The sequence below is a fragment of the Rhinatrema bivittatum genome, chromosome 6, assembly GCF_901001135.1.
Source record: "Rhinatrema bivittatum chromosome 6, aRhiBiv1.1, whole genome shotgun sequence".
NCBI classification, from domain to species: Eukaryota; Metazoa; Chordata; class Amphibia; order Gymnophiona; family Rhinatrematidae; genus Rhinatrema; species Rhinatrema bivittatum.
This window is the reverse complement of record NC_042620.1, coordinates 293,464,184-293,477,610: the sequence shown is the minus strand read 5'-3', so window position 1 is coordinate 293,477,610 and position 13,427 is coordinate 293,464,184. Positions and strand designations below refer to the sequence as shown.

Below are 13,427 nucleotides of genomic sequence, written 5' to 3'. Positions count from 1 at the left end.
GCCTCCAGTGCCAAGGGTCAGCTGGTCCCGCCTCCTGTTCTGCCTCGCCACCCGACAAGAGAGCCTACGGACCCTTCGAAAGGTACACCACCCTCTTGTCGGCCAAGGGTCCACAAGCCTGAGCATAACAAGGTCCACCTGCTGCAATCTTATCACAAGCCCTAAGCATTTAGCCCAGTTGATCTTTAAGAACGTGGATGAATGAACCCACTGGCAGGTTTGCATCCTCTCCTGATCATGAGGAACACACCATTGACACAGGCAGACAAGGCAACACTAAATCCAGACTCCTTCAGCATCAGACCAGATAGTGTCCTGCACAAGCAGTACAGGAAAGGCTCTTTTAAAACTAATTGGAGAAAGTTCTATTTAACTCAGCACACAATTAAACTCTGGAATTTGTTGCCAGAGGATGTGGTTAGTGCAGTTAGTGTAGCTGTGTTTAAAAGGATTGGATAAGTTCTTGGAGAAGTCCATTACCTGCTATTAAGTTGACTTAGAAAATAGCCACTGCTATTACTAGCAACAGTAACATGGAATAGACTTAGTTTTTGGGTACTTGCCAGGTTCTTATGGCCTGGATTGGCCACTGTTGGAAGTAGGATGCTGGGCTTGATGGACCCTTGGTCTGACCCAGTATGGCATGTTCAGTTCCCCACACAAAGGACACTGTTAAGGCCAGTTGAGTTTTACTAGACATATGGACGACAAGTACTGGAGGTGGAGAAAACCCATAAAATGGCTCAAACCCAAACTCTTGCAGGGTTTGCATGAGATAGTGGTGATCCACCCTATCAAAGTACAGCCAGCAGACTTGTCTTATGATAAAAATGAATCAGGTCCTGGCCCAAAAAATGTTATTGAAGATGGACAGGCCCAGGACCGTGTATGAATGGTCCAGGTTGAGTACCTGCTCCAGTATAGACCCTAGGTGTAGTGAGTGCTTTGGTTAGCATCTTGAAGTCCTTATACAGTAACAAGACTGGGTGCCAGTTCCACAGGTCTTGCGGATCCTTTTTGGGGAGGAGGGTCAATAGCATGTGCCAGTATGACAGTGGTCACTTTTGGGTCTTCAGGGCTCCTGCTAGGACTCACAGGAGATAAGACTCCAGCAGGTCAAAAACTGGCAGAAAAATTCCATCATCAGTCCCTCAATGCACAGCATCTTGTTGCAAGGCATCTGGCTCAGGGCTGCAAAAAGATCAGTTCGACCCAAGGCCACTCCAGCTTGTTTCTGTTGCTCTGACTGATAGCATGAAGCTCCTCCCATGAAATCATATAGGCATTGGGGTCAACAGGTTCCGGAGAGAAAAGGCTTGAGGGGAAGTCCCAACATCCTCCCCAGATTAGTTTCAGATATGTGCCGATGGGGTTCCCTTCACAGAAGGAAGTTTTCTTCTGTGGCTTGGAGAAGAGGGGTGCTCAGAAGAAGCACGAGTCAGGATTTCTGATTGGCACTCAATTCACAACCTCACAAGAGCCCCCCCACCAACACACCTTAAGGTGGAGAGTGTTTTCTCTCCTCCCCCATGTACTCCTTCCAGAATCTGTCCATAACAGAGCGCTTGGCTTCGAGAGAACACCTAAAGTGGGAGGTGCTGTCTCAGCTTTGCTCCCTGTTAATGCCTCTAGTGCACACAGTCCTAGGGCACACCTAGCCAGTCAGGTTATTAGGATATCCATGATTAATATACAAGAAATACATTTGAAAACAATGGAAGCAGTGTATACAAATCTGATGCATATGCGTTATGGATATCCTGAAACCGGACTGGCTAGGTGTGTCCCACGTAGTGGGTTGAGAAGCAGTGTTCTAGCATAATCCTGACAGAGCTTTTTGAGGTGGGATTTTACTCATGTCCCACCACTGGCTCAACGAGGCAAAATCTACCACAAAAAGGAGCACCATTCCACCCAGAACTCACAGATCACTATCATGAGGTCCTCAACTTCTTACGGGAAAAACGGTTCTAGTCAAGGGCTTGATGCCTCACTTTCAATTATCGCATAGTGGCCTAAGAAGGCTGCCACTCAATGGCACTAGAGAGCTTGTGACAAAGCCAGTCTATCCGGGAGCAGCAGACTCATCCCTCCCATACCCAGGCAAAACGTGAAAAGTGGAGTCGGCCAGGTGATGCGGCCACCAGCGAGGGAGAAGTGGCAGACTGTCTTCCCCAGGAACGTGGCCGAGGTGGCGAGAGAACTCAAGACTGCTACAGGCAAGGCTTTCAAGGATTCAGTTAAGTCAAACCCCCCCCCCCCCCAAGCATAGCCTCCTCTACATACAAGGTATGCAAAAGAGCTGACAAATGGCAAAAGAAGGTCAGCGTGTACAGATCAATCAAGTTGATCATGTAGCCTTTGTCCTAAATCTGCAAGTGTAGCATTCAGCCTGGCATGATGTGGGACTCCCAGCATGTTAACCTGCAAGGATTCTACAAGCAGGAAAGTCATGCTCCTCGCATGTCTGGAGTGACTAAAATATACCCTGCTGTGCCACGCCAGAAGCCAGCTGGCTTTGCTTTCTTGAATGGCATGGCAGGGTGCTCAGATGATGGGGCCTATACTATACAGGCTCCACTCTGTGGCTACTCTGACAGAAGCCAGCCATTTGGAAAAGATCACGGCAACTAATTCTAGGTTAGGGATATCAATTCTGGCCCCCCCATGTACCCAATGTATTTTCCTCCAAGACCCTCTTCCTACTGCCCCAGAGTTAAACCTATGGCCTTGTCCTTGAGGGGGGGGTTCTCCCCAGCCACTGCAATAAAGGTGTTCATTTCAACTAAAAGTGGGAGAAGGAGGAAAGAAAAACATTGACAGTTCAGTTGGGGGATCCCGATACCTACAGCAAGACTTCAGTCCAGCTGAGAAGGGACCTGCTCCTCCCACCCCACTATCTGCTCCATCCCTTCCAGCCAGAGGATGGGCTTTCTGATAGGGATGTGAATCGTTTTTCGACGATTAAAATTATCGTCCGATAATTTTAATATCGTCTTAAACCGTTATGGAACACAATACAATAGAGATTCTAACGATTTATCGTTATAAATCGTTAGAATCGTGAGCCGGCACATTAAAACCCCCTAAAACCCACCCCGACCCTTTAAATTAAATCCCCCACCCTCCCGAACCCCCCCCAAATGACTTAAATAACCTGGGTGTCCAGCAGCGGTCCAGAACGGCAGCGGTCCGGAACGGGTTCCTGCTATTGAATCTTGTTGTCTTCAGCCGGCGCCATTTTCCAAAATGGCGCCGAAAGATGGCGGCGGCCATAGACCAACACGATTCCACGGCAGGAGGTCCTTCCGGACCCCCGCTGGACTTTTGGCAAGTCTTGTGGGGGTCAGGAGGCCCCCCCCCCCCCAAGCTGGCCAAAAGTTCCTGGAGGTCCAGCGGGGGTCAGGGAGCGATTTCCCGCCGCGAATCGTTTTCCGTACGGAAAATGGCGCCGGCAGGAGATAGACTGCAGGAGGTCGTTCAGCGAGGGTTCCGGCGCCTCGCTGAACGACCTCCTGCAGTCGATCTCCTGCCGGCGCCATTTTCCATACGGAAAATGATTCGCGGCGGGAAATCGCTCCCTGACCCCCGCTGGACCTCCAGGAACTTTTGGCCAGCTTGGGGGGGGGGCCTCCTGACCCCCACAAGACTTGCCAAAAGTCCAGCGGGGGTCCGGAAGGACCTCCTGCCGTGGAATCGTGTTGGTCTATGGCCGCCGCCATTTTTCGGCGCCATTTTGGAAAATGGCGCCGGCTGAAGACAAGATTCAATAGCAGGAGCCCGTTCCGGACCGCTGCCGTTCTGGACCGCCGCTGGACACCCAGGTTATTTAAGTCATTTGGGGGGGTTCGGGAGGGTGGGGGGTTTTAGTGTGCCGGTTCACGATTTTTCACGATATTTTACCCCCCCAAACGGCAACAATTCGATTCCCTCCCCCTCCCAGCCGAAATCGATCGTTAAGACGATCGAGGACACGATTCACATCTCTACTTTCTGACACTAGTCTTGGCAGAAGTATGAGCGGGATCAGGGAACTTGAAGGTTTACTGTTTTTCCTTCTTAGGCATTTTAGGGAGGTATGTTACCTTTTCATTCCTTCTTTTATCCAGCCCCATCATGGAGGGGGTCTTGGAGATGCCCAGCTTTATCTATTGGGATATTTTGTATGTAAGGTCTTCGGCTTTTTCAGAGAGGTTTCTCCCTGCAGGCCCTCACTTTGTCTTCCCCATAACTCAACCAGAGTGACCTCAGATGGCAGTGTGTTTGTGACTGACTGGCATTTTTTTCCAGGGTAAGTTCCTCCAGACTACTTTTGGAGGAAGATCCGGTTTTGCTGTTGAAAGCAGGAAGGGGACGCACAGTCATCCTCAGCAGTAAGGCCCCTTCAAGTTTCCCCACTCTTCTTCCCTGAGCTGGGACGTAGCAGGACTCAGGATTTGCTGCCTGATGCTCCAGCTCCCCACTGAGGAAGGATTTGGGGTGGAGGATCATGGACCTCTACCTCAGCGATGGTGGCACCAGCTTGATCTGATTGTTATCGTCTCTTTTGGTAGCTCTGGGCATGCTAATTTCTTGGATTATGTTAATTCTCACCTATCAAATGGTTTTCAAGTGATTTACTTTAGTGTTGTATTGTTTGTATGTTTTATCATTTTTAATTTTGTAACTTGCTTTGATCATTTTTGTAGAAGTCAATAAATAAATCAAATCAAAATATGCTGAAGGCACAGTCTCCATGCCCCACATGAATTACCAAAATGGGTAATCTCAGCTCTCAAAGGGCACTTGGGTGCAATTCTAGGGCTTTTTACTAGAAGGAAGGGAGAGATGCTTGGTTGGGAACAAGGGTCATTCTTGAGGGATTCCAAGGGCAGACCACCCTTCCTACCATTAGCCCTCCATCCGTGAGCACTCAGGTGTGCCCAACATTGTGAGGAAGATTACACGAGGATAAAGGTAAACTAGCATGTGGTGTATTTGGATTTTTAGAAAGCATTTGACAGAGTCCCTCATGAGAGGCTTCTAAGAAAAGTAAAAAAAGTAATGGGAAAGGAGGCAATGACCTTTCATGGATTACAAAGTTGTTAATTAACAGGAAAGAATAGGATTAAACTGTCAGCTTTCTCAGTGGAAAATGGTAAACAGTGGCGTGCCTCAGGGATCTGTATTTAAGACCAGTGGTTTAGGTTGATATATATGAGCTACAACCCAAGAAAGATCTAGGCGTCATAGTGGATAACACATTGAAATAGTCGGTTCAGTGTGCTGCGGCAGTCAAAAAAGCAAACAGAATGTTGGGAATTATTAGAAAGGGAATGGTGAATAAAACGGAAAATGTCATAATGCCTCTGTATCGCTCCATGGTGAGACCGCACCTTGAATACTGTGTACAATTCTGGTAACGGCATCTCAAAAAAGATATAATTGTGATAGAGAAGGTACAGAGAAGGGCTACCAAAAAATGATAAGGGGAATGGAACAGCTCCCCTACGAGGAAAGACTAAAGAGGTTAGGACTTTTCAGCTTGGAGAAGAGACGGCTGAGGGGGGATATGATAGAGGTGTTTAAAATCATGAGAGGTCTAGAACGGGTAGATGTGAATCGGTTATTTACTCTTTCGGATAATAGAAAGACTAGGGGGCACTCCATGAAGTTAGCATGGGGCACATTTAAAACTAATCGGAGAAAGTTCTTTTTTACTCAACGCACAATTAAACTCTGGAATTTGTTGCCAGAGGATGTGGTTAGTGCAGTTAGTATAGCTGTGTTTAAAAAAGGATTGGATAAGTTCTTGGAGGAGAAGGCCATTACTTGCTATTAAGTTCACTTAGAGAATAGCCACTGCCATTAGCAATGGTAACATGGAATAGACTTAGTTTTTGGGTACTTGCCAGGTTCTTATGGCCTGGATTGGCCAATGTTGGAAACAGGATGCTGGGCTTGATGGACCCTTGGTCTGACCCAGTATGGCATTTTCTTATATTCTTATTTATAAATCTGGAAAGGGGGTGCGATGAGTGAGGTGATCAAATTTACAGATAACACAAAATTATGCAGAGTAGTTAAATCTGAAGCAGATTGTGATGAATAGCAGGAGGACCTTGCAAGAGTGGAAGATTGGGCATCCAAATGGCAGATGAAATTTAATGTGGACAAGTGCAAGGTGAGGCATAAGGAAAAATAACCTACACTGTAGTTACAGTGTTAGGTTCCATATTAGAAGCTACCACCCAGGAAAGATCTAGGAGTTATAGTGGATAATACATTGAAATCAGCGGCTCAGGGCGCTGCAGCAGTCAAAAAGCAAACAATGTTAAGAATTCAGGAAGGGGAGGCAAGGAGAAGTTATTTTACCTGATTGTGGATACGCTTATCTCTTTTTCCTGCCTGGCATTGTGTTTGTGAAACTTTTACCATCTAAAACTTCACTTTTTCTGAACTGAGACTTCCTGGGGTAGGCTGGTGCTTGCCCCGACGGTGCTTCAGGGAACCAAATGGATTGACTTTCGTCATAGGGAGGGGCTAGAGGTAACATCTAAATTAGCCCTCCCTCTGCGCGCAGTCGCAGAGGCGCGCTGCCGAAGCCGCACGTCAAAGGGGCGCGCGGCTCTGACTGGCTCCAACAGTTATACTGTTTGTTTTGTCAATTTCAGGTAGGACTAAAATAGTTTTGAACTCCTTAACCTCTATTAGGGAAGCTTTTAGAATAAGTAGGTGATTCAGACACATTAGTCCTATAGTTCTCTGTAATGGTTTATATATAAATGCCTCATACTAAGCAGAAGGCAAAATTAAAGCCATCCGCTAGTACTCCAATTCTTGAGCAGGGACAGAGGACAGTGATTGGTTGAGCTCCCCACAGATAGCTCCTGTAGAGGGGGCTGCTATAGGGACTGAGATGGAGATAAATCTCTCCCTATTAGCCGATAACATCTCTTTGAATCCAGCAGCCTTGGACATTCCACCACCTCCTGGTAAAAAAAAAAAAAAAAGAGGAACTCTCCTCCAGTTTACCAGAAAGCCCTCAGGATGGGTTAGATTTGGATGAAGCCAGTGAAACATTGCATGGGGAAGAAATTGTAGAAAGGAAAACCCTTCCCTTAACTAGTGATTTAGATGAGAATAAATCAGGAACATCTTTAAAGGCCCCCAAAGAGGTGTTGAAACATACAACGGGAAAAGTAAAATCTCAAGAAGTAATAGTAAGACCTACATCTAACACTATGGATACACTGTGGAAGGTATTGATGAAGTTAGACTCCTCTATTTAAGATTTAACTAAAATTGTTAATGATACGAGTCGATTAATTTACAAAAGCAGAATGATGTTTATGACCAACGCCTTTTGAAGGTGGAAAAAATACAGGTTCAACAAATTAAGGCTGAATTCGAAATGCAGAGGAAAATAGAGAATATTGAGAATTATTTGTGAGCTTTAAATCTGAGAATTGTTAATTTTCCCTTTATAAACAAGATTTCACCTATAGAATTGTTTAAGATGTATGTTGAGAAAGTCTTGAATATATCAGGTCATAGTATGCCTATTATTGTAAGAGCTTTTTACATAGGCAATACAGTTAAGAGGAAGGAGCAGATTCACTTGACACAAGATAAAGATGTGGTAGAAGATCATAGGGAAAATAATGATGTAACAATAGATTTGTTTGACTTCATAGAAAAATCCCAAGATGAAATAGTAGTTGAAAAAACAGGTACTATGTTGGTAACGTTTCCATTTATTTCAGAGATACTATTTTAAAATTCTTTTTCCGAAATAGGTTGAAAGCTTTCTATGGGAATAAAATATGGATTTATCCTGATCTAGTGAAGGCTATGCAAAATATAAGGAAGCAATTCCTTGACTTAAGATCTAAAGTAATTGGGAAGGGTGGCCAATTTATACTTCGATATCCACGTAAATGTGCAATAAAACTGGATGGAAAGAATTATCAATTCACTGACCCAGACCATCTCAGAACTCTTCTGGGAGACTGAAGGAATGTCAGTAGCAGTAAAAGTAAAGGGGGGTTAAAACCTACATTCCTTATATCTATTACCTTTAAAATAGCTCATAGTTTAAATGCTTCTCTAGTTTTTCCTTACAAATTTCAGATGGATGTGGATTATATTACCTTTGGAAATAAGTAAAATTGTTGTTTTGCAATGTATTATTGTTAAAAATTATAAAGAATTGAAACTTAGAGGTGTCCGCCTCTTGCTGTTTGTTGCAGGCATCGTGCACTATTGTTCTCCCAGCAGATGGGCTATGAGCATGGAACGCTTTGTTCGCTGCAAGATGGTATGGAAAAAAGCCAGAGGGTAGAAATGAAGGTGGGGAGGCGAGAGAAAAGTAGACTCTGACTTAATAGTAGTCGGTTAAAGAAAAAAAAAATGGTGTGTTTTAACTTCAGACTGCTCTTTTGAAAAGGGAGGTAAAAAATAGGTCTGGAGTGTGGGAGAGGAAAACTAAACTAGCCTGAACATCTGTAGTCTTGCTTATAAAGATTAAGTTCAAAGAAGGATAAAAATAAAGATTGAAAGAAAATAGGAAAGTAAATAAAATGTTATGGGTTTAGGCTTAACTGCAGCCTAATGGTAGGGGGGGGGGGGGGGGGGGGGGGGGGGAAGAGAAAAAAAACACATACAAATAAGAGTAAACCAGTCAGGGCAGGTTACACAGAAAAAACCCTCTGGTAAAAAGCCACCACTCTAAACCTGAAGAGGGTGGGCCATGGCCCCACCAAATTTGGGCTGGCCTGCAAAGAGCGTTAGCAGCTCCTCCTCCTCCCAGCTTACTTGTGGCAGAAGTTGCATCTTAAAGATGCAACTCGAGTCACAAGCAAGCTTAAAAGGGAGCATCCCCTCCCCCGCAGCCTCATTTTAAGTGGATGTCATCTCCTGCAGCCATGGGGCCGATCTCACTGTAAGAGCTGAGACAGTGACCCCCCCATGGCGGCAGGAGACGACATCCACTTAAATGCACCCACATTGTGACCATGGGCCAAGTATCAGAGGGCAGGGGGTGCACTGCCCCTCCAAACAAGAAGCCAGCAGCTGTTTTTCCAGAGGCCTTGAGTTGTGGGTGAGGGAGAGAGATTGGGGGGGGGGGGGGGAAGAGTGTGAATGCAAGTGGGGGGGAGGTTTTTGTTCCTCCCCTCCCCCACCAAACCACAAAAATCCAGGGCACCTGAAAATCAAGAAGTTCCAAGGTGTGGAGAGAGGGGTGGGATCAGGGAAAGAAGTGGAGGAATAGATGGAATAAGGGAAAAGAGAAGGGAGGCTGAAGGGAGAGGAGGGTGTGAGGCAGGAGAGGTAGGGGAAAAGCAAGAGTAGGAAGAGAAGGGGTGAGGGGAGAGGAGGAGGTAGATGGTGAGACTGAAAGGGAGAGAGGGAAAGAGGGGGGGACAGCAGATGGCTGAGAGCAGGGGCGAAAGAGAAAGGGACTTGAGCAGAAGAAGAGGGAGCTCAGGGGAGAGGTGAGGCCTGGTTTTTGTGTATGTGTGTGTGGGGGGGGGAACCACCGAGCCTTCTTTTGCGAGTGTGTGAGGGAGTAGTTAAGTTAGGGCTGCTGAGAGAGACTGTTTTACCCTCTCCTCGGCCCCACTCCTCTCTTCCTGCCCCTTTCCCCCCCCCAACTCTTGCCTCTGTCCACCAGGTTGGGTGTGGGTAGTTGGTGTAATTTGCACAGCTCTCTCCAACCAAAAAAAAAAAAAGTTCCATTACCCCTGCTAGAACAGACTAGCTAGAGGGGTGTAAAGGATTTATACAAAGCAAAAGGAAGGGGAGTGGCAGGGGAGACTAGAGAAGGGAAGAGGCTGAAAAGAAAGGGTTTTCTACTCCAAAATAAGAGGAAAACTAATGTAATGTAAGGTACAGAGAAGGGCTACCAAAATGATAAGGGGAATGGAACAGCTCCCCTATGAGGAAAGACTAAAGAGGTTAGGACTTTTCAGCTTGGAGAAGAGACGACTGAGGGGGGACATGATAGAGATGTTTAAAATCATGAGAGGTCTAGAACGGGTAGATGTGAATCGGTTATTTACTTTTTCGGATAATAGAAAGACTAGGGGGCACTCCATGAAGTTAGCATGGGGCACATTTAAAACTAATCGGAGAAAGTTCTTTTTTACTCAGCGCACAATTAAACTCTGGAATTTGTTGCCAGAGGATGTGGTTAGTGTAGTTAGTATAGCTGTGTTTAAAAAAGGATTGGATAAGTTCTTGGAGGAGAAGTCCATTACCTGCTATTAAGTTCACTTAGAGAATAGCCACTGCCATTAGCAATGGTAACATGGAATAGACTTAGCTTTTGGGTACTTGCCAGGTTCTTATGGCCTGGATTGGCCACTGTTGGAAACAGGATGCTGGGCTTGATGGACCCTTGGTCTGACCCAGTATGGCATGTTCTTATCCCCCCCCCCCCCCCCCCCCCTCTTTGCAGGCACCATGCATGCATTATAGCATCAGGCCCTCTGGGAGTGGAAGGGAAATTCTGCTCAAAATATTTAAAACCCTGCATCTTTGAGTAGTAACTTTTTTCTGTATTACATTTTAAATTAAAAATACTGTCAGGTATATTCTTTTGACCAATACAGAGTATGCAGAATTAAGTTTTTGTGCACAGAATTTTAAATGTTTATGTGCAAAATTTCCCCAGGAGTAAAGAGATGTTACCTTCTTCTTGGGGCAGCAGACCTGGAGGAAGTCAGCAGCAAGAAAGGAAAGAGAAGAGGGGAGGAGAAGCAGACTGGGGAGATAGAACAAAAATAAATACAATAAAATTAAGTTGGGGGAAGCAATATCTGCAGCAGTAGCAGAGCCACTGAGCAGTAATTTCCCCTGCAAGTCTGCTTTTACAGCTTGGAGCTGCTGCCCACTAGTCTGAAAATTTTTTGGGAACAAACAAAAGCTAGCCTAGAAAAAAAAAAAAGCCACACTTCCAATTTAGAGTTATAGCGCTGGTCTCTCCCCACCTTTTTAAAAATAATAGAACGAATCAGAGACTCACCGCCCATCCCCTGCTTGTCCTTTCACACTGGAAGGGCCATTTTTTTTTAAATCAAATTAAGAGCAAGAAGTCTACTATAGACAAGGAAAAGGAGACTTCCTACAGCTCAGAGGGAAAAAAAAAATCAAACAAAGGCAGGGGGAAGGGACTTACAGTCCCAAGGGGAACGACAAACCGAAAGAGATGAACACTGGACGAGGAAAAAAAAAAAAAGATCTTCAAGCCAACCCTGCTATTGCTTCAGTCTAGAAGCGATACTCTTCTTCGATTAGAACCGAGACTCTGCATTTCTTTTTCCAGCCAACATCAAATTAGCTGGGGGCGGGAGAGAGATGGGCCGCAAAATATGAAAAGCTACAACCCGAGTTCCCCACTATACTCTTACTACCAAAACGACCTCTAGACCAAGGTCTAACCCATGAAACAGCAATCCGAAAAACGAGGAGTGGAATCGATCTATACTGTGTGTAGCCACTATCGAAGGAACCCCCATCCGCTACCTATACTCACAATACCAAGATGTTGCCCGGCGGGGGGGGGGGGGGGGGGGCGAGGAAGATATTTAAAAATGTTCCGATTCTCCATCATCGCTCCTGAATAAGCACCAGAAAGCGGGACAACCTACAAGCCCTCGCACGCTGAACTCCGCACATCTGGCGTCGCTTCTTCTGCCATCCCTGCACGCCAAGCCTCTGCCTTACCTGCGCACTCCTTAAACCTCCACAGCTGCTAATCCTTAAAGTGAATCTGTCCTCCTAAGTGCCTGATCGTTCCACTGTGCCCTACATCCAGACCCGCCCACTTCGCGCGCATTGGCTCATCCAGGCCGAATAAGGGCGGGAATAAATGCCTCTTGGACGTGTCGGTTTAAGAGGTTATTTTGTTTGGCCAGGGGCTAGCACCGAGATTGAACTACATCTCCCAGCTTGCTCCAAAGGAGACTTGAAAACATCCCTTTTTCTGAGCAAATGCTTTTGTTTGTCTGCGGTGTTTTGATGTGGAATGGGAAAGTAATAAGTATAGTTGGAGCCCTTTTCAAGAACAAAATATACCCAAACTAGTTTAAACAAATAGTTATGCAGTTTTCAGTTATTCTACAAAGAGATACATTTGGTAGTGGTCTTTCCTTGTGACATTATTTGTAATCAAACAGGAACTCGTTCAATATGAAGCCATCTGCTGGAACTCTCCGTTCCCTTCCTCTCTATCCCACATTTACAAACCGACCTGAAAATCTTGTTCCTTACTGGGCTTGCTGAGATAACTGGACATAATAACATAGTAATGACTGCAGAAAAAGACCAAAATGATCCGTCTGCTCAGCAAGCTTTCCAAGGTAGTAACTGCCGCTCTGTGCAGGTTACCCCCATGTTTGTCTTAAGGGTAATAACTGCCACTCAGTGCTGGTTAAGCTTTTTTATTTATTCTTATCCTAGCCTTTTAGGGATCCAGTTTTATCCCATGCCCCTTTGAAATCCTTCACAGTTTTAAGTCTTCACCACTTCCTCCGGAAGGGCATTCCAGGCATCCACCACCCTCTCAGTGAAGAAATATTTCCTGACATTGGTTCCAAGTCTTCCTCCCTGGAGTTTCAAATCGTGACCCCTAGTTCTACTAAATTGTTTCAAATGGAAAAGGGTTGTCGACGACTATGGATTAGAGATGTGAATCGTGTCCTCGATCGTCTTAACGATCGATTTCGGCTGGGAGGGGGAGGGAATCGTATTGTTGCCGTTTGGGTGTTTAAAGTATCATGAAAATCGTTAAAATCGTGAGCCGGCACACTAAAACACCCTAAAACCCACCCCCGACCCTTTAAATTAAATCCCCCACCCTCCCGAACCCCCCCAAATGCCTTAAATTACCTGGGGGTCCAGCGGCGGTCCGTAGCTAAATCGGGGGAAGGGGGAGGGCAGGAAAACCGGCACACTAAAACACCCTAAAACCTGTGGGAAATATGCGCTTGCCAGCAAGCCATTTCAGGGTTTAAACATTAACTTCTCTTCTCCCTGACATTTGCCTGAATAAAAGCATCACTTGTGCTTAAGTCTCTGCCTGGGAAAGGATACCTGTTGGCCCTGAATTCCTGGGGGAGGGGCTGGGTGTTCCCTAATCAGGGGCAGGACAAAGTCAGGAGGTGTAGATTTCAGCAGCCAATGATATGATCCGTGCACACCCCCTGAGCCAAAGCCAATGGTGTAATGACTCTTCTGTTGCTATGGGAAAGTAGCCAATCATGTAATGACACATCATCTGCCTTTGTATGAATGTACAATAAAAGAGAGTGCTACACTGTGCTCAAGTCCTTTTGACCTGGATGCCATGAGAGCTGCCTCAAGTGTGTTCTTTGCCTCCATACTCTACATGTGGTGACCCCGACGTGATACTCTCTGCTCATTCGGCTGGACATAGCTTAGAT

General features: G+C 45.8%; 1 protein-coding gene across 1 annotated transcript in view; it reads right to left on the bottom strand.

Moving 5' to 3' along the window:
* TMSB15B (thymosin beta 15B) overlaps window positions 1-11,736 on the bottom strand; it is a 43,094-nt gene extending 31,358 nt beyond the window's left edge. Inside the window, exon 1 of the mRNA XM_029607365.1 lies at window positions 11,710-11,736. The gene's annotated coding sequence lies outside the window, so the exon portion shown is untranslated. The remainder of the gene's footprint in view (window positions 1-11,709) is intronic.
* Between the last annotated feature and the right edge of the window lie 1,691 nt (window positions 11,737-13,427).